General features: G+C 45.5%; 1 protein-coding gene across 6 annotated transcripts in view; it reads right to left on the bottom strand.

Annotated features, from left to right (window-relative positions):
- Nucleotides 1–25,595, bottom strand: part of SRCIN1 (SRC kinase signaling inhibitor 1) — a 1,481,450-nt gene that overhangs the window by 1,049,542 nt on the left and 406,313 nt on the right. For all 6 annotated transcript variants that reach the window (XM_068262500.1, XM_068262499.1, XM_068262496.1 and 3 more), the window contains one exon: nt 7,792–7,867. The gene's annotated coding sequence lies outside the window, so the exon portion shown is untranslated. The remainder of the gene's footprint in view (nt 1–7,791; nt 7,868–25,595) is intronic.

The following is a 25,595-nucleotide window of genomic DNA, read 5'->3' on the forward strand; positions in this document are numbered from 1 at the left end:
GGGCTAGGCAAATCGGTTTTGCGCAGCCAGTTATGGATCACAAACGCTAGAAATTCCAGTGGTCTCTCTTTTAACCACTTGCCGACCGCACGCTTATACCGTGCGTCGGCAAAGTGGCAGCTGCAGGACCAGCGACGCAGTACTGCGTCGCCAGCTGCAGGCTGATTAATCAGGAAGCAGCCGCGCTTCCTGTCAATTCACGGCGGGGGGCTCCGTGAATAGCCTGCGGGCCGCCGATGGCGGCTCGCAGGCTAAATGTAAACACAAGCGGAAATAATCCGCTTTGTTTACATTTGTACGTAAGGCAGATCGGCAATCCCCGGCCAATCAGCGGCCGGGGATCGCCGCCATGTGACAGGGGACGTCCCGTCACTGGCTGCACAGGACGGATAGCGTCCTGTGCAGCCCAGATCTCCCGGGGGAGCAGGTAGGAGAGGGAGGGGGGAGAATGTCGCCGCGGAGGGGGGCTTTGAGGTGCCCCCCCCGCAACATGCCTGCAGGTAGGAGCGATCAGACCCCCCCTGCACATCATCCCCCTAGTGAGGAAAAAAGGGGGGCGATCTGATCGCTCTGTGTGGCCGCGGATCTGTGCTGGGGGCTGCAGAGCCCACCCAGCACAGATCCAAACAGCGCTGGTCCTTAAGGGGGGGTAAAGGGTGGGTCCTCAAGTGGTTAAATTGGTATGATCCAAGACATCGTAGGCCCACTGAAACAATCTTCCCTTAAATAAAACATAAACTAGCTGGGGGGCCCACGTTGAAACAGGAGTAGCCTGGAGCTCGGGATTGGCCAGGAACCTGGTACATTCAGAAAAAAACTCATTTTCTGTTTCAGAATTGAGTTTTTCAAATTTCTTAAAGGAACAGGAACCATAACAAACAGTGTAATTTTTGCTGGGAACCCCCCCCCCCCCCACAATGGGAATTGGTAATGGGGCTACCATAATGTTAAGCTTGGAGGTGTAATCTCCACAGTCAGCATACAACACATAAGCTGACGTGAAGGAGGTACACACACCAGCACAAGGGATCAGGATATCCCCAGTTTAGTGGAGGAGAGGACTGACTCCAATAGGAGATTGTGGTGCACAGAGCCGGTGCAGATCCGAACAGCCACAAACAACACTTTCGTAATAACGTCTCAGCGCAAAGTAGCGCTGAGCGCATAAACCAGGACTGAGGAGATCAGAACAAGTAGACAGAATGAACGCTTGCTAGCTAGCGGCCACTCAGCGACAGCAAGCGTCCAAAACCAGACAGACTGGAATGAGGCAGCTAATGCGTTGCGGCGATGGCGTGCCTCACAAAGACAGGACAGGATAGTCAGAAAATAGCAGGATCAAGATAGATGAACGTAACACAGATAAATATACAATAAGTATGATTTCCTAGCGTATTACAATTACAGCTATCAATGAAACTATTCGTAACGTCTGACTAACATATGTATATATCGGCAATGAACCGATATATGACATAAGCAGGAACTCTGACTAAGACTGGAGTAATACAGGGAACAGGACTCAGAAGGATTCGCTATCTCTTCGCAGAGATGAACGCAATCCACAAACAGGACCAGGAACAGGATAACTAGCTCAGCGTGCTGGAACGCTGACTAACGGAACACAGGATATAAACAGTTCGTGTACGTATATATCAGCGACACTGATGTATCAACGTAACACGAATTCAAGGAAAATAACAAAATGCGCAAGTATGCGTATATATTGGCGATGAACCAATATATGACACAAGACAAGCAAGTAACAACTTCTAGAACAAGAGCAGAACTAGGAGGACTCGCTGACCCCTTCGCAGGAGTCAGCGCAGTCCACACGGACCAGGAACGAGGTGGGGCACGAGCAGAGTAACAGATAGAATCTGAGACTATGGTAGCCCATGAGACATTGCAGGAAGCAGTTCTTTATACTGAGGTCATCCAATGGGAGCAGACCTGCAGATTCCCACACAAGTGAATGGTAATTAATCACAGGCTGATAGCAGGAAAAGGCAGACAATGATATGCAGCCTGCAGGAAAGGGACTGCCCCTCCACTGCAGCAGACAATGTTTGTTTACACAAGAGCATGTTAAACTGTCATTAATTTCAGAGTGACTGCAGATGGAATCAGCAACTAGTCTAAGTGCAAACCAAACTATGCAAGAAAATGCATGTAATGACATCAGAACTGCTTGGGTTACAATACCACTGCAGCCAGCAGTAAACGCTGCAGACATGATCATAACAGTGTGTAACCCTTCCAATGCTGGTCTAGTAAAAAAAAAAAATGCTGGTTGTATATAATATGCTGTAAATAATGTTTTAGAGCAAAGTTGAAATGCAGGGTTATATTCCGCTTTAACCACTTGCCGACCGCGCACTCATACCGCGCGTCGGCAAAGTGGCAGCTGCAGGACCAGCGACGCAGTACTGCGTCGCCAGCTGCAGGCTGATTAATTAGGAAGCAGCCGCTCGCGCGAGCGGCTGCTTCCTGTCAAATCACGGCGGGGGGCTCCGTGAATAGCCTGCGGGCCGCCGATGGCGGCTCGCAGGCTAAATGTAAACACAAGCGGAAATAATCCGCTTTGTTTACATTGTACGGCGCTGCTGCGCAGCAGCGCCGTAAGGCAGATCGGCGATCCCCGGCCAATCAGCGGCCGGGGATCGCCTCCATGTGACAGGGGACGTCCTGTCACTGGCTGCACAGGACGGATAGCGTCCTGTGCAGCCCGGATCACCGGGAGGGAGAAGTAGGAGAGGGAGGGGGTGAATGTCGCCGCGGAGGGGGGCTTTGAGGTGCCCCCCCCCGCAACTAGCCTGCACGCAGGAGCGATCAGACCCCCCCTGCACATCATCCCCATAGGGGGGAAAAAAGGGGGGCGATCTGATCGCTCTGCGTGCCCTCTGATCTGTGCTGGGGGCTGCAGAGCCCACCCAGCACAGATCCCTTCAAACAGCGCTGGTCCTTAAGGGGGGGTAAAGGGTGGGTCCTCAAGTGGTTAAGCTTGAGTGAATGAGCAAAAACGCTCATTTATTCAAAAATCACTTCACAAAATCACGATTGCAAATCCCTAAGCACTAGTGATTGCCATAGCGATTTTGGTGCGTTCTAGCCCTCACACTGCCATTCGCAATTCCGACTTCCGATTCCCATTTTTTCACTAGCTGCTAGCAACACAAGAAGAAAAAAACGCAGCATGCAGGACTTATTTAAATTACATAAAAAAAAAATAAGAATCAGAATTGCATGTAAATTCCCATCAAAATCGGAATCACATGTACTGTAAAAGGGCACTCAGTAAGACTTAAAGAGACACTGAAGTGAAAAAAAAAATGATATAATGAATTGGTTGTGTAGTACTGGTAATTACTAGAACATTAGTAGCAAAGAAAATATTCTAATATTTTTATTTTCAGTTATATAGTGTTTTTTTATAACATTGCATCAGTTTACACACTGCTCAGCATTCTAAATGATTTTACAGAGCAGTCTTGTGAACTATTGAACTGTCCTCTGGAGAGAAAAATAAAATACTGTGACTGACAGATGAGATAATAAGCTTCAGAAGACCGAGCTCTCTGCGACTTTCAAAGTCCTGGAGCTCAACGGCTTTTTTGCATAGATAACAACTGGAGTTTCTTAAAGCGGATCCGAGATGAAAAACTAACTATAACAAGTAACTTGTCTATATATCTTACCTAAAGTTTAGATAGTTGACACAGCAAATCTAGCTGCAAACAGCTTTAATAGAATAAGAATATTTATTCCTGTGATACAATGAGGGCAGACATGTTGTTTATAAACATTACACAGAGGCAGGCTTATCTGCATCTTGAGCAAAGAAAACGAATCCCCCCTCATACTCCCTCCTCCCCTCTGCCTCTGAAATCTCTGGCTAGTAATACCTCCCCCTCCTCCTGCCCAGACTGAGCTCCCATGAGCCCTTGCTACTGTCTGAAAGTGCCTTGGCTCTCTGAAAACCTGTGGGAGTGGCTTATTTAGTTTATACGGATTTAGAACATTAAAACAAAAAGTATTTGGCTTGAGGTATGCCCCATAAACAATAGGAAAGGAATACTATTATGCAATGAGTAAAAGTTCGTCTCGGATCCACTTTAACTCTTCCTGTACTGGAAACAATATTAGACTCATGTCTCTGCTCCTAATGTTTTATTTCTTAGCTGTACTACACATACAAATCATTATATCATTTTTTTTCGCTTCAGTGTCTCTTTAAACGCACAATTTTTCTGCCCGTGTGACCCAGGCGTTAATCAGGCTCTGTGATTTTCGTACCATCAAAAGCATCAGATTTTTTTCTTTCAATACAGTCTCACCATATAATAGTCAAGTCTTTAAACAGCTTTTAAATTACTTTATCTTGTACAAAACTCAGCAGTAAGTCGTTCAGACTGTAAAAAGACAAAGCCAAATGGTTTTCTCCCCCCAAAAAATACAAGTACCAATAAGAACATGCAGAAATATTATTTTTCAAATATGTAAAATTACAGTAGTATGTCTGTTATACCCATTGACCAGTGAATAAAATTGGTTTCTTACTGTGCACAACACCAAAAAAAAAATACAAAAAGAAACAAACTTCCCAACTACTGTAATACAGGAAGGATGTGATGCAGCACTAGGTAACATTCTAGGTGTCAGACCACAGGCCCACAGGCTGAAGCTCACCATTTTATGTGGCCCACGAGAGCTTCAAATGTGCATTATTGTAAAGGTGCCCATATGGGCAGATTCGACCAAGAGACAAATCTCTCTCTTATCGAATCTGATAAGAGAGAGATCGGTCAGCTGCCCATACACCACAGGCTGATTCCTGATCAATTTCATGCTGAAATCGAACCGGAATCGGCCTTGCGCCTTGCCTCCCTAATGTAAATGTCACCCATGCTCGTAAATGTATACATTACATCTATACGGCCTCTGTTTGTCCCCCGCTGGCTTTCTGGATTCCGTCCCTGCATACACGCACGCCCCACGTGGTTTCCTAGTAAGGGTGCATGTGTGACATCAGACGCGCACCCTTACTTGGAAACCTTGTGGGGCGCGCGTGTATGAGAGAGACAGAAGCCAGCAGGGGACAAGTAGAGGCCGCGGAGAGGTAATGTATACATTTACATAAGGGGACATTTACATTAGGGGGGATAGCGTCGGGGGTTTCATCACACTCAATCGTCGGGAAATTGCATGCGTTTACCGCCGCGCACCTGATCGAGAAACATCTGGAACCAATTTTCATCCCGAAATTGGTCGCTTTGTCGGTTGGGTATGCACTTGTCGGCACGATTTTCATTCAATTAGATTATAATAATCAAATTGGATGGTCGATCGGTCTGCCAAGTCACCTGATGTATGGCCACCTTAAAGGACTTACGAGGCCAAGTACAGAAAAAAAAATAAAAAAAGTTAACTACCTGGATCAGCTTGTAAGGAACGGAGGACGCCGTCCGCGCCCTCCGTGCCGTTCCGCCTGGTCCCCGCCGCCGAACAGCCCCCCGAACGGTCCCCGACCGCGTGGCCCGGGTCGGGCTCCCTAGCCTGTACCAAGATGGCCGCCGGAGCTGGCCGCGGCTGCGCAGTCCGCATAGCCGCGAGTGCGGCTGCGCAGCTCTAAGGCCAACCTCCCGATCACCTAACAGTAGCGTGGATCGGGGGGTTGGCCTTAGAGCTGCGCAGCCGCACTTGCGGCTATGCGGACTGCGCAGCCGCGGCCAGCTCCGGCGGCCATCTTGGTACAGGCTGGGGAGCCCGACCAGGGCCGCGCGGTCGGGGACCGTTCGGGGGGCTTTTCGGCGGCGGGGACCAGGCAGAACGGCACGGAGGGCGCGGACGGCGTCCTCCATGCCTTACCAGCTGATCCAGGTAGCTAACTTTTTTTTTTTTTTTTTACTGTACTTGGCCTCGTAAGTCCTTTAAGAGACAATGGAGAGCACCAACCTGTGCTGCATACATGCTCACAAACTAGAAGTTACTACATAGTAGGAGACTTGTACTGGCAGCATTTGACATTTCCATGGAGTTGATGGGGCAAATGTACCGGTATGTTTGCACACAGAATGTTGTGCCTTATGTTGCATGAGCTTTCCCCATCATCTGTGATTGGCTGTACAGGTCTACAGTGGACGCACATGAACCTCAGGTATTTAAAAGCAAAGCATCTTTGCCCTTCGTGTCTACACCTACAAAAGCTGCAAGTGTGTTTTTTATTTTACGCACAACAGCCACCCTTATCACCCACCTGCCTGGGAATTCTACAATACAGATATAACTTCTAGTTTGCTGTGAGAATGTTCATGGGATAAAGTATACCCCATGTTCCCCCGAGTGCTAGCCAGGGCGAGATGTTACTCACCTCCTGCCATCCAGCAATGGGATATGTCTTCCAGCCAACAGTCTAGCATCCCGTCTCCATGGTTACAGGTGTCAGTCCTCATGTGACCTTCTGGCACATGCTGTCACGTCACATGATGACAGATACTGTGCAGTTATAGAGGGGATGTTGGACATGCTGTTGATAGAGAGCCACCTTCGCTGGATGTCGAGAGGTGAGTAACCTCTCATACTCTGTCTCCACACATCTGCTACATTTGCTGGGGGAAACCTTTAAATACCGGGGGCACATCTCCTGCCTATATGGGGTGGGGGGAACTAACATTAGGGGTACATCTGCTACCTATACTGGGGGGTTACTAAATACTGGGGGCACAGCTGACTACTTTTACTGGGGCTATCTGTCCCTTATACTGATGGCCTACCTAATACAGTACTTCTGCTATCTATACTGAGGGGGCTACATAATGTCAGGACATATCTGGCTACCTATATGGGGAGGGGGGTACTATCAAAACAGTAGCACATCTGCTAACTATACAGAGAAGACTAGTACTGGGGTTCTGGGGACACATCTACCATCTGCTATCTATAGTGAGGGAGCTACATAATTATGTGGGCAGATCTGGCTGCCTGCAGTGGGAGGGACTACCTAATACTGGAGACACATTTGGCTACCTAATCATATTTGGGGCACATCTGGCTACCTAATACTATTGGGGCACATCTGGCTACCTAATACTATTGGGGGCACATCTGGCTACCTAATACTATTGGGGGCACATCTGGATACCTAATACTATTGGGGGCACATCTGGATACCGAATACTAATGGTGGCACATCTGGCTTCTTAATACTATTGGAGGATACATATGGCTACCCAATACAATTGGAGGCACATTACTACCTAATGCTAATATCTAGGGGCATACCTGGCTAACGAGCACCTCCCACGACCAAGAACACAGTGTTCTCTGTAGTGTAGGTATGTGACCACAGCTTGTTCATTGCAGTAAATAAAACTAAATAAGCATAGACATATAAATCTTTTATAAGTAGCCTTACACAAAGCTAAACATTTAAGAATGAATATTCAAAAGCAATTTGCGAGTGGATTTCTTTATGATTCTTAGCTAAAGTGCAGCCATTCCTATACACAGGAAGATACATGATGACTGTGTAGAGGAAACATGCCTGTGGACAATACATATTTTATCTGAGTAACAGTTTAAAAATATAAAAGACCAATGACAAATGAAAAGTATGAGAAATGGTTTTTGCATTACTCGCAGAGTTTATTTTTTAATATAAACTGGACTGATAGGAGAGGAAATGTTGCTTTATTTGCCTACAACATCTGTCCTCATACAATGCTTCCACTGATGGAATCTAACATCTTATGCACTAATATGCCATATTACAGCCAGCCATAGGCTACTCACCAGATAACACAGAAGACAGGTCAGGGGGGTAGACAGCAACTTTCACAAACACCAAGCTCTTTCCCAAGACTTGTAACTGTTGGTGACAGAAAAATGACCAGCATTTACAAAAGGTGCAGGTGTAACTGGAGAGGAGAGGTGGAGGAGGAGGTAACAGATGGGAGCACAGCACAGGTATCACATATCCAGTCTCTGATAACATATGCTGCATGCAAATGTAGATACTAACATTTGTGAATTCAATGCCAGTATGTAGCCTGTAGACTGTACACAGGCGTCAATTTACTCATGATAGCAATTACATTCTATTGTAACAACACATGCAAAGAAGTCAGAGTTATTATAGAAACTATGCATATATTGGGTATTCTTACTATAGATTCTGCCAAATTAACTTCATTAATTACTCGAGTCCAAAGACCTAAAGTGGTCATGCACATATAGATTTTTTTGCATCAACACCCAGCCAAATCTGCTAGAATCTGATCAAATCTGCTAGAAGTCGATGCCTCAAACGATTCCCAATCAACTGATTTTTGATGGGGCGTGGGAGACATGGCAGTCATGCACAAGTTGTCAATTGGAGAAGGATCTATCTAAATGCCAAAAATTATAAAGATACATGCTGACCTTCCTTACTTTAACCGAAAGGTATTTAGTTGAGTTAAAATCACAGACAAGCCTTTGGCCTCAATTCACTAACCTTAACTCCTGTCTTTAATAACTCTTCTGAGCTGTTTTACAGTTATCACTATAGTGATATAATAGTGATAACTGTAAAACAGCTCAGAAGAGTTATTAAGGACAGGAGTTAAGGTTAGTGAATTGAGGCCATTTGAGATCCTTTCATTTATATAATAAACAGAACAGTTATTCCAAGGATCACTCTGATGTGGCAAGGACAACTGCAGAATGAAGGGTCTGAATCAACTGTCAACAATATTTGAAAGATGGAAGACATGTCAGTTATTGTCATGCTGTCCTAAACCTTATCTTGGACAAAACCCCTCTAGGCTTGTGAAGCCATGCAATTTTAAAGCCAGGCTATTACTGATTAACTCCGTACTGCCTTGCATTTTTACTGACATGGCTATTTCATATACAGTAAGAAAAATAAGTATTTGATCCCCTGGCGATTTTGCTTGTTTGCCCTATGACCAAGAAATGACCAGCCTGTAATTGTAATGGTAGATTTATTGTAGCGGTGAGATGTCAACTAACAACAAAAGAACCCTAAAGACCCAGTGTCCCAAAGTAAGAGCTTGATAGGAGCATTGTAATGAGTGAAATAAGTAAATGATCCCCTATCAAAAGATTAAACAGAACTTAGTGGCAAAACTCCTGTTGGCAATCACATAGGTCAGACATTTCTTGTAGTTGGCCACCAGATTTGCACACATCTCAGGAGGGATTTTGGCCCACCCAAGTCAGTAAAGTTCAAGGCTGTTTGGCAACTAGAACCTTTTAGCCTTTAGCTCACGCCACAGATTTTCTTTTGGATTCAAGTCTGGAGACTGGTTAGGCCACCCCAGACGTTCATTTGCTTATTCTTGAGCCACTCTTGTTTACTTGGCCATGTGTTTTGGGTTATTGTTATAATGGAATATATCCATGATCTATTTTCAATGCCCTGGCTGAAGGAAGGAGGTGCTCACCCAAGATTTGACACTACTTGGCCCCATCCATTTTCCCTTCGATGTGGTGAAGGTGTCTTTTCCCCTTACCAAGAAAAACCCCCAAGGCATAATGTGCCCACCTCCATGTTTGATGGTGGGGATGTTGTTCTTGGGGTCAGACAAGCTTATAACATTCTATAGCCCTTATCTGTCACATTGTAATCAGAGGCAAAGGGTCACTGCCTCATCCATCCTCCACCCCCTAACCTAGTGTGTCCCCCACTACCCATTAGAGTGTAAGCTCGCAAGGGCAGGGTCATCCTCCTAATGTTTACTGCTTTGTAACAATATTTGTGCTGCTTGGAACTCTGCTGTACATTTGTTAGTTGTATCTATGTTCCCCTTATCGTCTTATTGTGCTTTGTAAAGCGCTGCGGAATATGTTGGCGCTATATAAATAAAAAATAATAATAATAAAATAATAATAATAGGCAAATTTCTTCCTCCTCAAAACATGGTGAGTTAATGCAAAGAGCTCGATTTTGGACTCATCTGACCACAACACTCATCCAGTTCTCCTCTGGATCATTCAGATGTGCATTGGCACAATGCAGACATGCCTTTACATGTGCTGTATTGAGCAGGGGGACCTTGCAGGGTCTACAAGATTTGATTCCGTCATGGCGTAGTTTGTTACCAATTGTTTTCTTGGTGACTATTATCCCAGCAGCCCTGATATCATTGACAAGTTCGAACCATGTAGTTCTGGGTTGCTTAGTCACAGTTTTTATGATTGCTGCAACTCCACGAGGTGAGATCTTACATGGAGCTCCAGACTCCGGGGGATTGACAATTATTTAGCGTTTTCTCTATTTGCAAATTATTTCTCCAACTGTTGCCACCTTCTCACCAAGCTGCTTGGTGATAGTCTTGAACAGGTCTAAAATCCTGTCCCTGACATCCATGGACAGCTCGTTAGTCCTGGCCATGGTGGCTAGGTTGGAATCTGTGGAGAGGTGCCTTTTATATAGGTCCTGTAACAAGCTGGGATTACACGCCCTTACAGAGGGTGTTCCTAATATCAGTTTGTTTTATCAGAGCTGTATTGCATCCTCTGTCCTCTCGTTTTCTCCTTTTGGTTTCATTCCTTGCTTATTTTGACAATTAGAAAGTGTATAGGTGGGTATCCTTTCTTCCTTACTTATATACACTATCTTATTCATGTAGACCTCCCACTCATGTTTGACAGGGCACCAGAGCCGGGACAAGGTCCTCCAACACCCAAGGCTGCGACGCCAAAGTGCGCCCCTCCATCCCTCCCACCACAGCTGCCACACACTGATTGTTATTGGACTAAGAGGCGGCCCAAGGCCCCCAACACCTTAATCTCTAGTTATCTGGCTTGCAGTCACTGCCATGAATCCCCTTTTCTTATTTCTCTCTGCTTTAAACACAATAGGGGAATGATAGCTCAGTGAGTTGTGCGCCCCATCCCACACTGCGCCCAGAGGCTGGAGCCTCTCTCGCCTCTGCCTTGGTCCAGCCCTGCGAGGCACTGTCATAATTATGTTTCTATATGATTATGAATATTATATTTCATGTTTTGGTCCTTCTAGTAGATATGCCAAGAAATAGAGTGGATGTGAGTATATGATGCATTCTATATGTATGTCACTTTCACCATTGGTTTTTAGTTTTTTGTTGTATTGAGGTTTGTGGTCATGCTGCTTCTAAATAGCAGCGTTTTTTTGCATGTTTTTTGCATGCTTGATTCACTGATATAGTCACTTTTGTATGGATCCTTATGGTGAGGAATCAGCACTTATATATGGTGTTGTTGTGTGTTTTTGCACTGGATTATATTTGATACCGTGAACTCTAACCAATTTTCAGAATGGGTTTGTGAGTATTCCACCTGGATCTGGTGTATGATATTGAAACCTTATTAATCGAAGATTTTTCAAATCCCCTGTATACTTACACTTTTTATGTATTTTATTATTTTATATATACAGTGGGTTGCAAAAGTATTCGGCCCCCTTGAAGTTTTCCACATTTTGTCACATTACTGCCACAAACATGCATCAATTTTATTGGAATTCCACGTGAAAGACCAATACAAAGTGGTGTACATGTGAGAAGTGGATCGAAAATCATACATCATTCCAAACATTTTTTTTACAAATAAATAACTGCAAAGTGGGGTGTGTGTAATTATTCGGCCACCTGAGTCAATACTTTGTAGAACCACCTTTTGCTGCAATTACAGCTGCCAGTCTTTTAGGGTATGTCTCTACCAGCTTTGCACATCTAGAGACTGAAATCCTTGCCCATTCTTCTTTGCAAAACAGCTTCAGCTTTGTCAGATTAGATAGACAGCAATTGTGAACAGCAGTTTTCAGATCTTGCCACAGATTCTCGATTGGATTTAGATCTGGACTTTGACTGGGCCATTCTAACACATAGATATGTTTTGTTTTAAACCATTCCATTGTTGCCCTGGCTTTATGTTTATGGTCATTGTCCTGCTGGCAGGTGAACCTCTGCCCCAGTCTCAAGTCTTTTGCAGTCTCCAAGAGGTTTTCTTCCAAGTTTGCCCTGTATTTGGCTCCATCCATCTTCCCATCAACTCTGACCAGCTTCCCTGTCCCTGCTGAAGAGATGCACCCCCTGCAGCATGATGCTGCCACCACCATATTTGACAGTGGGGATGGTGTGTTCAGAGTGATGTGCATTGTTAGTTTTCCGCCACACATAGCGTTTTGCATTTTGGCCAAAAAGTTCCATTTTGGTCTCATCTGACCAGAGCATCTTCTTCCACATGGTTGCTGTGTCCACCACATGGCTTGTGGCAAACTGCAAACGGGACTTCTTATGCTTTCTGTTAACAATGCCTTTCTTATTGCCAGTCTTCCATAGAGGCCAACTTTGTACAGTGCATGACTAATAGTTGTCCTATGGACAGAGTCTCCCACCTGAGCTGTAGATCTCTGCAGCTCGTCCAGAGTCACCATGGGCCTCTTGACTGCATTTCTGATCAGCGCTCTCCTTGTTTGGCCTGTGAGTTTAGGTGGGTAGCTTTGTCTTGGTAGGTTTACAGTTGTATCATAATCTTTCCATTTCTGAATGATCGCTTGAACAGTGCTCCGTGGGATGTTCAAGGCTTTGGAAATCTTTTTGTAGCCTAAGCCTGCTTTAAATTTCTCAACAATTTGATCCCTGACCTGTCTGGTGTGTTCTTTGGACTTCATGGTGTTGTTGCTCCCAATATTCTCTTAGACAACCTCTGAGGCCCTCACAGAGCAGCTGTATTTGTACTGACATTAGATTACACACAGGTGTACTCTATTTAGTCATTAGCACTCATCAGGCAATGTCTATGGGCAACTGACTGCACTCAGATCAAAGGGGGCCGAATTATTATGCACACACCCCTTTGCAGTTATTTGTAAAAAAGGTTTGGAATCATGAATGATTTTTGTTCCACTTCTCATGTGTACACCACTTTGCATTGGTCTTTCATGTGTAATTCCAATAACATTGATTCATGTTTGTAGCAGTAATGTGACAAGATGTGGAAAACTTCAAGGGGGCCGAATACTTTTGCAACCCACTGTATATATATATATATATATATAATTTTTTTTTTTTTTTTATTAATTTTTTTTGCACTTTCCATCATTATTCTTCTTGCACTTTAGCACTGTCACTTTAAGAATACATTTATGCACTTTAAATCGCACAATTTTATAAAAAAAAATGTTTTACTTGCATCATGTATGTAATCCTATGCACTTTTTTGTATTTTTGTATATGAAGATATATATTTTGACCAGTAGATTGAATACTTCTTTGTAATGTGAATAGGATTTAGCCTGTAGATTGTGTATTAAACACATGATACATTTACTTCTGATTGTAATACTAACGTTCACCTTTCCTCCTTTCATTGCTCCGACTCACTATTATTAATATTCTTCCTATTTTTCCTTCTAATTTTGATCCCGTCCCTTAGTTACTTATTCCCAGAGTATTAGACGAAGCCTCTGCTGCGTGTCATGTGATGCGCAGCGCTGTGACGTCAAGGGGGCGTGGCCATGCCTACTACATTCACTACCGGTATTTAGGGATCCCCGGTCTCTTATTTCGTTATCTCTGACGAAGAAACTGTCATTTCAGAATGTGTGAGATCTACGGGGGCAGCCTGGCGGATCACTTGCATGCACAGAGTAGGTAACCATACAACTTTATTTCCTCCTTTGCTGTGCTTCTCTATGCGGCATCTGCCTCTTTATTGCTCATTGATTTCAGTATATACTTGGAGCTGTCTTTGGAGTGATTGGCCCATACTCTCTGTGTACAGATATTTAGTGCAATTTATAGGTTTGATTTCAATGTGTACTATCGTAACTATATTGATCTATGACGCTGCCTGTAACGCTGGCTGTGATGCAGGCTATGAAGTGTACACTGAATATTTGATAATCGAGGTCAGATCGTCAACCTAGGTCATACACAAAGTCAGAGATATGCGGTACACAGGGACTGAGGCAGAGCAAGGTCAACAGGCTAGGATCATACACTGGTAATCAGATGGCTAAAGTACAGTAGGCTAAGACAGGTGCGAAAACGTTATACAGGCCGAAGTCATACACATAGGTCAGATGTCAGTCGTAGTGGAAGGATCAAACAGGAGTGAAGTCAGGGACAGGCCGAGTCATACACAGATATCAGATGGCAGTAATACAGAGGGGCTAGGCAGAAATGAGGTCAAGAAGCAGGCAAAGGTTGATACACAGAACAATATACAATATTACAATAATACAATACTGACTGACTAGAGTACATATATATCGCGCTGATGCGCAATATATGATATGTAGCTCTCCGGAACTATAACTAGACTAAGTAGTAAAGCAAGGTCCAGCGCTCAGAGAACTAAAAGCTATAACGGACAGCGAGTAACTGAATGCCAGGGGTTTATATAGCAGGAATAGATCACAGACCAAGCCCCCAGAAAAATCAGACCAATCAGCAACATCCCTGCAGCAAGCATCAGCTGACCGCAGGAATCAGCTGACTTCAGACACGCCTCCTTAACCTATAAGGCAGTTCTGAGCTGTGCGCGTCCTCCTAGAGAGACTGCCAGAAACAACACGTTCACTCATATCTACAGGGGAGTCGGGGATGCGAACATGCTGACTCACTTCTACAGGGGAGCCGGGGATGCGACTGACCAAAGAGGAAGAGGAAGCTTCCTCCAGCTGCTCAGAGCAGCCTCCAGAGACAACACTAGGTAAGTTTGTTACACTACCATTATTTTTAATTGATTTTATTGTTTCTGGGATATCTCCCTAATAAAAATTTTGATATACTTACAGTAGGTAGTAGAAATCTGACAGAAGCTACAGGTTTTGGACTAGTCCATCTCTTCATAGGGGATTCTCAGCAAGGCTTTTATTCTTTGTAAAGATATTCCCTAAAAAGCATTTAACCTCCTGAGCGGTATGCCCAACACAGTGTCGGGCATGCCACTCAGGAGGTTTCCATAGCTACAGCAGGAGCCCCACAGTATTAATTAGGTAGGTGCAGGGGCTCCTGTACAATGTAGCCAGCATTAGTAAGGTTAGGCAGAGTGCCCCCCACCCCCGGATCCTTCCCTGATGCAGCCGCTGGATACATACCAAGCCTCGCTCCAGCGTACGCTATAGCCTCCCTGCACAGCTCCGCATATCTTCCGGTATGCGGAGGATCGGGGCTGAAGTCATGTGACGTCTGACGTCAGACGTCACATGACTTCAGCCCCGATCCTCCGCATACCGGAAGATATGCGGAGCTGTGCAGGGAGGCTATAGCGTACGCTGGAACGAAGCTTGGTATGTATCCAGCTGCTGCGTCGGGGGATCAGGGGATTAGGGGGGGATGGGAGGAGGGGGGCACTCTGTCTAACCTTACTAATGCTGGCTACATTGTACAGGTGCCCCTGCACTTACCTAACTAATACTGTGGGGCTCTTGTACCTAGCTAGCCTATTCTGGGGGACATCTAACCAGCTTTTCCTGGGGGCACCTACCTAGCCTATCCTGGGGGGGGGGGGGGGGGCACCTACCTAGCTTATCCTGGGAGCACCTACCTAGCCTATCCTGGGGGTACCTACCTGCCTAGCCTATCCTGGGGGGGGCACCTACCTAGCTTATCCTGGGGGCACTGACCTTGCCTATCCTGGGGGTACCTACCTTGCTTATCCTGGGGGATGCACCTACCTAGCTTATCCTGGGGGTACCTACCTGGTCTATCCTGGGGGTACCTACCTACCTAGCCTATCCTGGGGGGGCACCTACCCAGCTTATCCTGGGGGCACCTATCTAGCCTATCCTGGGGGTACCTACCCACCTAGCCTATCCTGGGGGGGGGGCACCTACCTAGCTTGTCCTGGGGGCACCTACCTAGCTTATCAGCTTATCCTGGGGGCACCTAACCAGCCTATCCTGGGGGCACCTAACCAGCCTATCCTGGGGGACACCTTACCAGCCTATCCTGGGGGACACCTTACCAGCCTATCCTTGGGGAACACTTACCTAGCCTATCCTGGGGGGACACCTACCTAGCCTATCCTGGGGGACACCTGCATCTACCTAGCCTATCCCAGGGGACACCTGCGCCTTACTAGCCTATCCTAAGGAACACCTGCACCTACCTAGCATATCCTGGGAGATACCTACACCTACTTAGCCTATACTGAGTGACACTTGTATGTACCTAGCCTATACTAGGGGACCTAGCCTGTACTGAGCGACACCTGTACTTTCCTAGCCTATTCTGGGGGGCACCTTTACCTAGCTAATCCTATACTGGGGGCACCTAGAACTGGATACCTCCCTACAATAATCTGCGGGGGATTCTGAAGACAGATGGGCACCACGCGGTGTGTGACACAGGACAGGTAATGTATAAATTCACACACGAAAATACATTTTGACATTGAGGGGGCAGCGGCTAGGCAACCGGTGCGGCCGATTCCCGAGCGATTTCATGTTGAAATATATCGGGAATCAGTCTGCGGAGTATGGGTAGCCGACCGATCTCTCTCTAATTAGATTTGATTAGAGAAAGATTTGTTGCTTGGTCAAATCTTACCATCATCTCTAGATGTATGACCACCATTACTTTTTGTATTCGTGCAGGTTGAGCAGCTGCAGCTTGGAAGTATAAATGATCAGAAATTTTGGGGAGTAATTTTGAAATTTAGTTTAGATTTTGTGTTTCAAGCTTTTATTGGACTCAAAATGTACACTAGACCCTTGCTTGACACATTTTGTTAAGTTACAGGAAAAATGGTTATAAAAAAATTAATTGGATCACTTTTTGCACAGAAATACAGCAGAAACTGAACGCCGAGGAGGTTAAACAATGATGCTGGCCAGCAGGGCCGGGCCGAGGCATAGGCTGGAGAGGCTCCAGCCTCAGGACGCAGTGTAGGAGGGGGAGCAGAATTCATTCAGCTGTCATTCCTAATTGTGTTTGAAGCAGAAAGAAATAATAAAAGAGGAAACATGGCAGTGACTGCAAGCCAGATAACTAGATATTAAGGTGTTGGGGAGGTTGTGGGCCCTGGGGCACCTATTAGTCTAATAGCAATCAGTGTGTGATGGCTGGGGTGGGAGGGATGGAGGGGCGCACTTTGCTGTCTCAGCCTTGGGTGCTGGAGGACCGTTTCCCGGCTCTGCTGGCCAGCTTCCCTGCTCGCTACACAGTTTTTTGGCAGTTGGACAGAACAACTGCCATAAAGAGATGGACTAGTCCAAAACCTGTTGGTTCTGTCAGATTTCTATTACCTACTGTAAGTGACAGCAATGTAGGAGAAAAGTAATTTATGGCTCTTTTTACTCTGGAAAAAAAATACTTTTTATTTGTATATGTTTGCACATAGTTTAAATTTTACAATTTTTTTTTGCCATAGTGCCCCTTTAATTCCAATGTTTACCGATATTTTACTATGTCCTTACCAAACCCTACTCTCACACAGAACCATTCCTCTACCGATGCCTAACCCTTAACACCCCCCCCCCCTCGGTGGTGCCTAAACCTTAATCCTTAGCTCCCCCCCACTGTAGTGCCTAACCCTTAATCCTTCCCACCTCCCACCGTAGTGCCTAACCCTTAACCCCCCAGCTTAGTTAATTAGCAGCATAACCACATAAATTTGGACACCCGGTGCTACCTGCTATGCAAGTTGCAGCTATAAAGAGTGGGCGCTTATCAAGCTAGTCAACACAGCACACAGTAACTTGGCTCTTTATTACAAATGATGTCATGAAGGAGACACCCTTGGATGTGTGAGGCTAGGTTTCCATTGCTGCAAATCTGGGCCGATTCCCCGGCCACAAATTCGGATGGATTTTAGCAGCCTATAGAAGTCTATGTAAGCCATCCAAATTTGTGGCCGAGGCCCTGCAGCATAATTCTGTGTGGGACTTTCCAAATCCCATAGCCTCACATAGCTGCTAGAGGGATTCGGCTGCGAGAGGCAGCAGCTGTGCTGGCATTGCGTCTCGCAAGACGCATGCCGGTGCACAAGTGGAAACGGGGCCTAAGCCAGCAGGCACCTCTGTGTCAGCACTCAGTATCATATCAGGAATGGGTATTTGGCCCTGTTGCAATAAGCTGGTCAAAACACTTACCTTGGCGTGGAGCTGGTAAACTCTGGCTCATAAATAGCAGAAAAACCAAACTCACTTAACATGTAAACTAAATTAACATGAAGATATTCAGCCTGTCCCACAGTTGTGTTGGTAAAAAAAAATAATAATAATCTGACCCCAGTTTACCACCGACTTCAATTCCTTTAACTGAAATATAACAATAAGTTTTCCACGTTGATTGAAATTACACTAGGGAAAATTCTGCAGCACCACGCCAGCAGGATTTTTGCTTTTGTAGTACGGACCCAGTGGGGCTACAGGGTCATCTCTGCTTAGCACACGCCTTGTCCCCATTAGGTGCTTGTCCACTCTGCTGCAGATCGAAATTACACAACATAAAAGGCATTTCATCACTGCCAAATCTTGGGAATTTTAAAGCTATATTAATATGGTATCTGCTCTTGGGAACAAAGCAATGCTCCTGGCCAGGAAGCTTACACTCTACCCTGCAGGCTATTCCAGCCTATCATTGCCAACATGAATGAGTTAAAGTTTGGGTCTTACAATTATAGCAAAGCCCTTAATTGAAGTCTTTCTATTTTGTTTATTTAAGAAACTGAAAACACTCATTAACCTTGAAATTTAAACAAAACACAAAAAATTCAAACAATAAAATTATATTTATGGTTTGTAATAAAGAGGCTATAAAGTAATAACATATATAAATCAGGAACGTTACAGTTTAAAAATATAATAAACCACATGCTTTGTTCATTCTTACGTCAAACCTTTTTATTGATATTACTCACACAAACGAACAAAGACTGGCTGCATAAAGCATCAATTATTTAACAATACTTGTAAACTGCAAGAACTGTGCATCAAATACTTAGTAGCGATGTTTGCAAAGGACATAGAAACTATGATCCTGAAAAACCTTGGCAAATAAAACAACAAGAACAAAATAACATTTGTCATAGGATCTCGAGACATTGCATGTAAAATCTTAAAAGTTTGGTTCGGGAAGGTTTTGGAAAGTTGTGGTAGTTAGAGACGTACAAAAGATCTCTAGGTGTGCCCATAACCTTGATTGGGCTCTAGAGTTGGCCCGTAGTATTTGTCCAGCGAATACTTTGCGGCAAAGAAGGGGTATTCGAGCTCACCCCCTTGGGCGAATACATAGCGTGTACAATCCACCCCCTATACATTGAGCTAAACTTTGACCCCTTACCTCACAGTCGTCAGACACATGGCAGCCAATCAGCTAGCACCCCCTCCCAGACCGTCTACCCCCCGCCCCTTATAAAAACGCCAGCCCGGCAGCAATCTTAGGCTCATTCTTCAGCTGCTATTAGCGAGAAAAGGGCGAGAGCACTGCTGCACATAGGTAAAGCATTAGCTCGGCCTCTGTTCTGTGTCAACACTGCCTTTCTAGCTGTTTGCACAGCATCCTGAGCAGGCAAAAAGAGTTCTTCTCAGGGCTGGTACATAGGTTGTGTTTATAGAGCACACTGACTGAGCATCAAAGGGCCATTCTTAGGGCTGATACTGGTATACAAAGGTTGTGTTTGTATAGCGTCCTGATGACTGACTTAGCACCCAAGGGCTCTTCCCAAAGGGATGGTACTGGTTCACATAGGTTGTGTTTGTACAGCGTCCTGACTGAGCACCCAGTGATTCCAGTGTGCAGCATATTTTGAGGTGCACATCACAGACGGGTGCACACTCCTAGTGACAGTGTACAGTAGCACAATACACCCCAACATCATAAGTGCTATTTTTTTTTTATTGTGTTATATCACAGACCTCTGCGTCCAGTCACTGTCTAGTGCAGTGTATATTGAGGTGCATGTCACAGTCAGATGGGCGCACACTCCTAGTGACTCCATATACAGTAGCACAATACACCCCAACATCCTCAGTGCTATTCTTGTTGTATTTTGATTTTGTTATATCACAGACTTGTGCAAATTGATCCAGTTTGTCCTCACTGGCAGGGTCTTTTCTTTGCATTTTTTTTAATATTGTGAGAAAAAACATGACAGGTAGAGGCCGGCCATACCACAGGGGTCGTAGGGGTTGTGTCAGTGTGATTTCCTGTAGTCCTAGAATGATGCCCAGTGTTCATGGGCCACGTACCCTGAACTCTCAAAATGCTGAGGAAGTAGTTGACTGGCTTACACAGCAAACTCCATCTTCTGCTGCTTCCTCTCAGAACCTTGATGCACCATCCTCCTCTTGCTCTGATTCGGGCATCCCAGGACATACCACTCACCCCACCACCACTAGCACCACAGCTGTTTCACTTGATGTGTCAGAGGAGTTAATCACACATCAGTATGAAGAAATGAATTATGTGCAAGCATTATTGCCAGAAGATGAAGGAGATAAGGATGTTACACCACCTGATATTTCTCAGTCAGGCGTCATTACACACACGGACGTAAGATGTGATGATGATGACAATGATGAACCCGCTGCTGGTGCCTATTGTGAGTTGTCAGAAACAAGTGAAGTAGCTGATGATGACGATGTGTCCATGGACGTGACGTGGGTGCCCACAAGAAGAGATGAACAGGGGGACAGTTCAGATGGGGAGACAGAGAGGAGGAGGAGAGGAGTTGTTATAAGTAGGGGAAGTTTGTCGCAAGGACCTAGTGGCACTGCCACACATCATGTATTGGCAACTGGGGTCAGCCAGCTCACACGTCTGCCAACTTCTGCTGTTACTACCACCACCAGATTGCCGTCATCCTAAAGCTCACCAGTGTGACAATTTTTTTGTGTGGCTGCCTCTGACAACAGCACAGCCATTTGCAACCTGTGCCACAAGAGTCATGGGAAGTCCAACACCCACCTGGGTACAACTGTTTTAAAAAGGCACCTGAGCTCCAAACACCCACACCAATGGGAAACATATATGAGGAGAAGCAGCACCCAAAGTTGAAGCCACCCTTCTCCTTGTCCAGCTTCTTCAGCCACATCAACCTCTGCTGTCCTTGTCCCTTCGCAGCCACCCTCCACTCCGGCTCTCACCTTGAGCAGTTCCTTCTCATCTGTCCACCATCAGGTTTCTGTCAAGGAAATTTTTGAGTGGAAGAAGCCGATGTCACCCTCTTGCCCGGCGTCTGACAGCTGGTTTGTCGGAACTGTTAGCCCACCAACTGCTACCATACAAGCTGGTGGACTCTGAGGCCTTTAAAAAATGTGTTGCGATTGGGACACAGTGGAAGGTGTCATGAACGATATGGAAAGTCATGCGTAATAGCCAACGATTTTCGTATGGTCCAGCACCATTACTGTCATTCTCATTTTAAACGTACAAGAAGTTTAATTGTTTTTTCCTCTCTCCTTCTTTGGCTTCCCCATCACCCACACTGAATGTGAGCAGAACTCCTCACTCACTTCACACGTAGCTCTTTCACATTTAAGTGAGAGCAAATGGTCATTCCATTAGTAGCCAGAGATTGTCCTCAAAGGCCTTTAAAAAACTTCTCTCCAAAATGTTTCCCCGAAATGCTGAATCAGACAATAGACAAACTTCCTTTATTAATAACCCAAGATGTGTTTGTCACAGACAGAAGGTAAATTTTCCGGTTCCTAAAAATCAGCCTAATAGCTCATCCAATTTATAGCAGTTTAGTGGCTATGGAAACAGATTCATTCGGCGCTCGCTGAGCGCACGTTACCTTACTGCTATTTAGTGTCATTTGATCAAACATCGGCCGCAGGTTACAAATCTGCCCTCGGATTCGCTGTGTGCCAATCCAGACAGAAATGGTGCAGGTTATTGGTAAATTGTGTCGTTCTATGCTTGTACAGAAATCCTGCCTATCATGCTCCGCAAGAGGTAAACAAACTCACTTTTCAGGCAAGCCAGCCCCAAAACTCAAAAGGATATAAAAGTCTGGGCAGTCCCGACCCCTCCCAGTTCTTCAAATTCCACCGACCAAAAGCTTTCTCGATGCATGCGTTCCAAGGAGGACCGAACACATGCTTTGTTTCAAGGACTTTTGGATATCAATGCCTGCATTTGAACTGGACTTTATTTGATTCAATATCTCACAAGGACTGCTAAGTTAAAGGAATAGTATCAAACTTCATCAATTTCTGGCAGTAGCATAAATCAAAATTCAATCAACAGTCTGATGGAACACAGCATATCTTTTTGCTGTGCAGTGTCTTATTTTACCTTATAGATTGTGTCCCCTGAGAAACTGACGGCGACGGGGAATGGGGCAGCTCATTATATGAGAGGGGATTCCTCTATGAGCGTAGCAGTGCCTATCCTACTTTCCCCACATCATAGCGCATTATTCAGCGCATGACCCGCCTAAGTAGCCTGCTATGAGGAGCGAGAGACAAGACAACCTCTCTCGCTCCTACTCTGCCCAACCAATCTGCCCCAGGAGGCTTCTGTGTGTCGGGCTCGGGCTGCCGCCGCCGCATCGTCATTGCTGTTTGCTACGGAACGGCAAACACACATTAGCTGGAGGAGGGCGTGTCATGAGCTTTTCTCCCCTTCCGCTCCTGCCTCCAATGCTTTCAGGAGCAATGACACGCCCTCCTCCAGCTAATGTGTTTGTCGTTCCGTAGCAAACAGCAATGACGATGCGGCGGCGGCAGCCCGAGCCTGACACACAGAAGCCTCCTGGGGCAGATTGGCTGGGCAGAGTAGGAGCGAGAGAGGTTGTCTTGTCTCTCGCTCCTCATAGCAGGCTACTCAGGCGGGTCATGCGCTGAATAATGCGCTATGATGTGGGGAAAGTAGGATAGGCACTGCTACACTGTCATAGAGGAATCCATCCTCATATAATGAGCTGCCCCATTCCCCGTCGCCGTCAGTTTCTCAGGGGACGCAATCTATAAGGTAAAATAAATAAAATAAGACACTGCACAGCAAAAAGATATGCTGTGTTCCATCAGACTGTTGATTGAATTTTGATTTATGCTACTGCCAGAAATTGATGAAGTTTGATAGTATTCCTTTAAGTAAACTTTTCACAATTTTTCCCTTTTATTTTAAGCTTTGTGTTTACATGTTAATTGGTGTATGCAAATGTGTGTAATGCATTTTTGGTATTAATCGTTTAAAAATCGTTTTAACGGTTATGACATGTATCTGGACATACACAATCGTACTTGCTCCTCCAAAAACATTACCTTGTGTCCTATAGTATCTTGTATTTCCAACCCGTATGCTTGAATCGGGCACAGATAGACAGATCTGGCGCCGATCCCTGCATACTGCTAAGGGTTAAGTTACAGTGTTCTCAGTTGGTTAAAATAGTTACAGTCGTGCGCTGACTCGCACGTGGTGGCAAGCATTTGAATTGTATGTGTGTGGTGAATCCTTTGGAGTCAGAACACTCCTCTCGGCTAGTCGGTTCATAGATTGCAATTCCACATATGGGCATCTATGCGCAAAGCGACAGCGAGACCGAGTTTCTGACTCTGAGCGATTAACCCAATCAAGGATTGGCCCTTGCGGTTCATGACAATTGGTTGGCAGCTTATTGGGATTTGTGTATGTTCAGAACATCAACGGCAACGTTATTTGATTAACCTGCCAGAAAAGTTCAAAATCTGTGGTTGATAACCAGTGCATTACCATTTATATAGACTAAGGGCTTGATTCACTATGCGGTGCTAACCTACTTAGCACGTCTAAAGTCTTTAGACGCGCTAACCAGGGTGCTAAGTAGGTTAGCACCGGTTTTCTGAATCAGATCGCACGCTAAGTACCGTGCGCAAAGTTTTACGCGTGCAAAGTCCTATGCGCGCGCTATGTCCCTTAGGCTTTAAAGAGTAACTGTCAGGCTGCAGAAGCTAATTTAAACCTCTATTCTCCTGTGTTAAACAGTTTAGAAGGAAGCCAAAAAGCCATTAGTGAAGATAAAAATCTCAGTTACCTTTGATGTGTGCTTATCAGAAAAGCTGTTAGACCTAAGAGGACGCAAGCCGCATACTATACTGCAAAGCATTCTGGGGCCCTCCCCTCGGCTGCTAATGAGACGTTACAGCAGCTTGTAATCAGTCCAGCGCGTAGCACTGATAAATCTCTGGGCCGAGTACACTGCAGGAGTCAGCTATTGTTCCTAGCCACATGGCTCATTAATATTCACTGCACACTGTGTTATTCAGTACGAGCTTTTCTGTGATCAGGAAGCAGGCAGGACATGAGGACACATTTGACAGACAAACATGGAACCTGCCATGAGCTGTCAGGAGCATCAATCTCTGCATATACTATATAAAAATTCAGTGAAGTACAAACGTGGACAGTGAAATGCATATGTAATGTAAGTACAGCCAATCTTTAGCTACTGATATATGTGTTTATTTTCTCTGAGACCTTATACCTAACAGCTCCTCTTTAATGGGCACTTCGCGCGGAGCGCCCTGCGCTCTGTGCAGTGCGCGCGTAAAGTTTTGCGCGCGTAAAGTGTTACACGCGAAAAGCTCGTTTAGACGTGCTAAGGGGGTTTTCACAGGCGTGCTAACAGTTAGCACCGCTTTGTGAATCAAGCCCTAAATGTATAGCACAGAGTCCCCCCCCCCCATCTTTTTTTTCTATCCTATCTTTTATTTTGCAAGAATGGCTGATGCAGCAGTATACAAGCGAATGCAATTGCCTGATCTGACAAACTTGTGTGAGGAAAAATGCATTGAGACTTACAATAAAACGAAATTGCAATTAATCGAGGACTTATTGCGACTGAATAGCCAGCCGGATCAGATGCTGGAAGAGCACTCTGATGGTTCAGACGGTACGGCTGGGACAACGGAAAATGAGCTGTTGAATCGAATTGACATACTTTCAGCCCCAGGGGAAAACAGAACCGAGGTCTGAACGGATCGCACTAAATGCTGAGGAGCATGGTAACCCGCAGGAGCCTGTCCATGCAACTCTCTGTGTTCCTGATGCTGGAATGCAGCACGCCTTACAAAGACTGTCGGATACAAATCCAGAGTTGTACCTGCAGATTGTCAGAGACCAAGTGGTACCGTGCAGAATGCCAGCAGCAGGCCGACAGAGAGGCTTCAGAACTCCAGGCCGACAGAGAGGCGGCAGAACAAGAAGCGGACTGGGCAGAGTGCCGGTGGCTTGCTGAGAAAGAGGCTGCAGAGAGAGAATCCGCACGCCGACACGACCTTAAAATGGCCAAACTGCGAGCGTGAGGCCAAAATCCCTCGCCAAGTGTTCCGGAATCCCGGCCCACAGCAGGCCCGTTTGGGACTTCCAAGTTGAAGTTCTCTGAAATGGAGAAGAGAACCGACCCGGACACTTACTTGCAATCCTTTCAAAAGACTTGTCGTCAGCAACTTGTCGTCAGCATCATCTGCCCCAGGATCAGTGGGCAAGATTTCTTACCCCCAACTTGCGGGACAAAGCACTTGAGGCGTTTGTGGACTTACCCGCTGAAAAGGATAATGACTATAGTGCGATAAAAGCTGCAATTATCGCCAAGTACCAGTTAACACAAACACTGGTCCACATGACAGCCCAGGGGCCCCAGGTCTCTCTCACTCACTGGGGCCCCCA

The sequence above is a fragment of the Hyperolius riggenbachi genome, chromosome 12 (assembly GCF_040937935.1).
Source record: "Hyperolius riggenbachi isolate aHypRig1 chromosome 12, aHypRig1.pri, whole genome shotgun sequence".
NCBI lineage: Eukaryota > Metazoa > Chordata > Amphibia > Anura > Hyperoliidae > Hyperolius > Hyperolius riggenbachi.